General features: G+C 53.7%; 1 long non-coding RNA gene across 1 annotated transcript; it reads right to left on the bottom strand.

The window, feature by feature from the left end:
- Positions 1-2,882: 2,882 nt before the first annotated feature.
- Positions 2,883-4,138, bottom strand: LOC112271511. The gene is made up of 2 exons (XR_002964596.1): positions 3,953-4,138; positions 2,883-3,879 (listed from the first exon to the last, which is right to left on the bottom strand). It is a non-coding gene; the product is annotated as an uncharacterized LOC112271511 (long non-coding RNA).
- Positions 4,139-4,411: the final 273 nt, after the last annotated feature.

Below are 4,411 nucleotides of genomic sequence, written 5' to 3'. Positions count from 1 at the left end.
AGCCACCGGAAGGGTGGCCGAGTGGAGGATGGAGCTGTCAGAGTTCGATCTGCACTTCACCAACTCCAAGAGCATCAAGAGTGCGGCCCTGGCGGACTTCGTCGCAGAGTGGACGTCGATGAGCGTGGAAGAGGAGGAGCCAGAGACCAGCCTGCCCGGCAGGCTGGACGAAGGCCACTGGGTCCTCTACTTCGACGACGCATTCAGTCTCCAGGGAGCTGGCACCGGGGTCGTCATCGAGTCACCAACAGGGGACCAGCTGAGGTTCGCTGTCCAACTCGATTTCCCGAACTCCACCAACAACACGGCGGAGTACGAGGGCTTGCTCGCCGGGTTGCGGGCGGCAATCGCCCTCGACATCAAGCGCCTGGTTGTTCGCGGGGACTCCCTGCTCGTGATCAACCAGGTTAACATGGACTACGACTGCCCGTACATGGCACCGTACATGGAGGAAGTCCGCAAGCTAGAACGCAAGTTCAAGGGTTTGCGATTCGAGCACCTCAAGCGGAAGTACAACTTCGCGGCTAACGAGCTGTCCAAAGTGGCAGCAGAAGCGCCAGAAGCCCCCGGCGGGGGTGTTCTGCCACAAGCAAGCGGCTCCTTCAGTCGCCCCCAAGCCGGTTGCCGGGGAAGCCCCTCCGGCAACCGAAGGAAACCCCGTGACGGTAGGGGTCCATGCCACTGACATAGAGGCATGCGTTGGCAGGGAGACCCCTCCATGGGCGGTGGAAATCGCTCGCTACTTGAAGGGGGAGGCCTCCCGGAAGACGATGTCGCCGCGGAGCAAGTGGCGCGGCAAGCCAAAATGTACACTGTGGTGGATGGAAACCTCTACCGCAGGCGTGCAAATGGAGTTAAGCTCATCTGCGTACCATAAGACAAAGGGCGCGCGCTGTTGGAGGAGATACATCGAGGCACATGCTCCCACCATGTGGCCTCCCGGGCGCTGGCCGGCAAGGCGTTTCAGCACGGCTTTTACTGGCCCACGGCACTAGCCGATGCGGAGTAGCTGGTGAAGACGTGCGAAGCGTGCCAGTTCCACTCGAAGAAGAGCAACCAACCGGCGCAGGCCCTGCATGTCATCCCGGCCTCGTGGCCGTTCGCGGTCTGGGGGCTGGATATCGTCGGCAAGCTGCCAAGGGCAGTCAGCGGCTACGAGTATTTGTTCGTGGCCATCGACAAGTTCTCCAAGTGGGTGGAAGTGGAACCAGTGCAGAAGGTGACCGCCCAGGCAGCCATCAAGTTTTTCAAGAACATTGTGTGCCGGTTTGGTGTGCCTAACAACATCATCACCGACAACGGCACGAATTCACGAGCGCGTGTTCCAAGCCTACTGCGAGGGCAGGGGCACCAAGTTGCACTTCGCGTCCATTGCTCACCCAAGGAGTAACGGGCAGGCGGAGCGAGCCAACGCAGAAGTGGTGTGGGGGCTCAAAACGAGAACCTTTGACAAGCTCTAAGGCCACGGGAAACACTGCCACAGTGCTCCTGTCGCATCCTTCCAAGGGGTATCTCCACAAGGAGCTAGGGTTGCCACGGAGACACTATGGTGGTGCATGCCATCCGCGCTCAGCACTGACGGGTGCACTGCCATAGTGTCCCTGCCGCATCCCTCCAGGGGGCGCCTCCATAGGCGAGGGTCGTCGCGAGAACGCTGTGATGGCGCCGGTGTCAGCGTACGCCGTTCGCCCCGGCCCACCACAGCGTACCTTCTGCGGCCCTTTCGCAAGATTCTGTGCGGAGAAGAAAATCCGGCTGGATGTCGCGTCCGTAGCTCATCCTCAATCCAATGGGCAAGTTGAAAGAGCAAACGGCATGGTCTTGGCCGGCATAAAACCTCGGCTAATCGAACCATTGGAGCATACTCCAGGATGCTGGTTGGATGAAATCCCGGCTATGCTATGGAGTCTCAGGACGACTCCTAATCGCTCTACAGGCTACACGTCATTCTTCCTCGTGTATGGGGCGGAAGCTGTCCTACCAGCTGACATTGAACATGACTCTCCACGAGTAACCATGTATACGGAGGCCGAGGAGAAAGAGGCCCGAGAAAATGATGTCGACCTGCTCGAAGAAGCGCGGGAATTGGTTCTATCTCAGTCGGCGATCTATCAACAGCACCTAAGGCGTTATCACAGCCGAAAGGTCAGCCCGCGAGTATTCCGGGAAGGAAATCTCTTCCTCTGACTTGTGCAGCGCACAGCCGGCATGCACAAACTATCACCTCCGTGGAAAACCCTTCATTGTGAGCAAAGCGCTCCACAATGATTCCTACTATCTAATAGATGCACAAGCTCCCAAGGTGAACAGGATGGACCGCTCAGGCGAGGAGACCAAGAGGCCATGGAATGTAGCTTTGCTTCGTCCGTTCTATACCTAAGAGCTGAGTATATGTATCGTTTCTTCATTATGGTTAAATGTTTTAAGACAATGAAATTATTCGCCGAGTTCTTAAAACAAACTCCGGGACTTCCACATCATTTAAGTGCTATGTTACAATTCTCTTTTGTATGTCGGCATGGCTTGGTTGCGTAATCTTATGTTAATCTAGTAGTGTGTCGGTATTGAAAAAACTCCTCTATGACTTTGCTGTTGTCCGCAACCCGGCGTCATGGCAAGTTAGAGATGGGTATAAAATAACCGAGCACATGAAAAATGACTGCAAAAACAAGCAAAGAGGCGATCCGAGATACGCGTTGTCTTAACCCGGCATTTCTTTCCTAACTCGGTTATTGCGAAGCGAATTCGTCGAGGTTATTTTTCCAAAAGGACAATTTTATGACTTTGCAATTCATACGTCGAATGCCGATAAGGCAGACAAAAGAACCGAGGTCATAAAATTTTACTAAAGGGAAAAATGGACTCGGGGACTCCGTCGGGAATTTGATAAGCAAAAGACTTGTATATAAATTAAAAACACGATGTTTTACAAACAAAAGTATATTATCTCTGTTACATGTGCACCCGGCATCCCGGGGATCTGATAATTCTAAAGTTCTTTTTCCGGCATAGCTAAGAAGAGATAGAGGGATTGTTGGCGCCGGAACTCGGTGCATCCAATGCAGTGGAGGCCGACTCAATGACAATCTCCTCGTCCATTGCCTCCTCTTCATCGCCATCGGTCATCTCGGCACGCATTGACTGCAGCACGTTGAGGTTGATGCCGTCGTACCAAGAGAGTACAAACGACAAGTCCTTGTTGGCGCCGACGCGTGCGGCCGATTCCCGCCACTTGTTGAGGCGATCCCCCACCTCCAGCAGGCGCGTTGCTAATTCGGGGATGCCGGTCGGAGCCTCCTCTCCCGGCCACAGAGCCCGGAAGGCACGAATGCTGGCGTTCAACATGTTCACCCCGAACGATTTTAGAGGCTTTACCCGGCTAGCAATGCTAACCAGATAATCCTCTAAGTCGTATTCAAAGGGGGTGATCCCGACTGGATCCCTCTTCCTACGCGCCTTAATCACGGCGGCTTGGGCGGTCTCGACCGATTGTGGAAAAAAAAATGCAAAAGACAGTAATGAGTCTCGGCATTTTACTACTATTACTCGGATAAGTGATCAGATGAAGAAATTTGTGTCAGGGCAACTTACTGGTCAGCATGGTCTCGATCTTGATGAGCTCATGCCGGACAACCTGAAATCGTCGGGTCTTCTCGGCATCCTCTTTCTCGGCGGCAACGACGCGGATCTCAGTCTCGGCGACCAGACCCTTGCACTTCTTCACCTCATTCTCCAGGCGGATCCTCTCATCAGCCTGGGTAGAGAGGGCCGAGGTGAGTTCACCCACCTCGGTCTTATGTGCCTCCGCTTGCGCCAAGATTTGTGCCTGCAGCCGAGCCACGTCCTCCCGGTGTTGTTCTGCCAGCCGGGTCTTCTCATCTGTTTGGCAGACATACATTACAGAGGCTGGAATTTAAATTGGACGAAACCCGAAGCAGGGAGGAAGTGATACCTTGGACTTCGTGACACGCTTCAGAAGCTCCGCCACTTGGGCGTTGTCCCTGGCTGTGAACAAGAGCACGTATTAGCTTTTGCAGCACATGGCTCTCACGGTCAGCCTTCAGAGCCTCGTGCTCCACCTCCAACTTCTTGTACTTTGCTAGCAAAGTCTTGAAGATGGCGGTGCGCTTATTCATGCAGAGCTGCAAAATAGTGATTCACAGTTAAGGTTACTGCAGCAAGAAGTTAATGCTCGAATCTCGGGGAATAAGTGTTTGAAGTATTCTAAGCTTCAGGCCGACTATTCTAAGCCCGGCCACAATCTCGGGGAATAACTGTTTGAAGTATTATAAGCTTCAGGCCAACTATTCTAAACCTGGCCCGAATCTCGGGGAATAAGTGTTTGAAGTTTTCTAAGCTTCAGGCCGACTATTCTAAACCCGGCCTGAATCTCGAGGAATAGGTGTTTGAA

The sequence above is a fragment of the Brachypodium distachyon genome, chromosome 3 (assembly GCF_000005505.3).
Source record: "Brachypodium distachyon strain Bd21 chromosome 3, Brachypodium_distachyon_v3.0, whole genome shotgun sequence".
Taxonomy (NCBI): domain Eukaryota; kingdom Viridiplantae; phylum Streptophyta; class Magnoliopsida; order Poales; family Poaceae; genus Brachypodium; species Brachypodium distachyon.
Note: the sequence above shows the minus strand (reverse complement) of the source record. Positions and strands in the feature narration are given on the sequence as shown.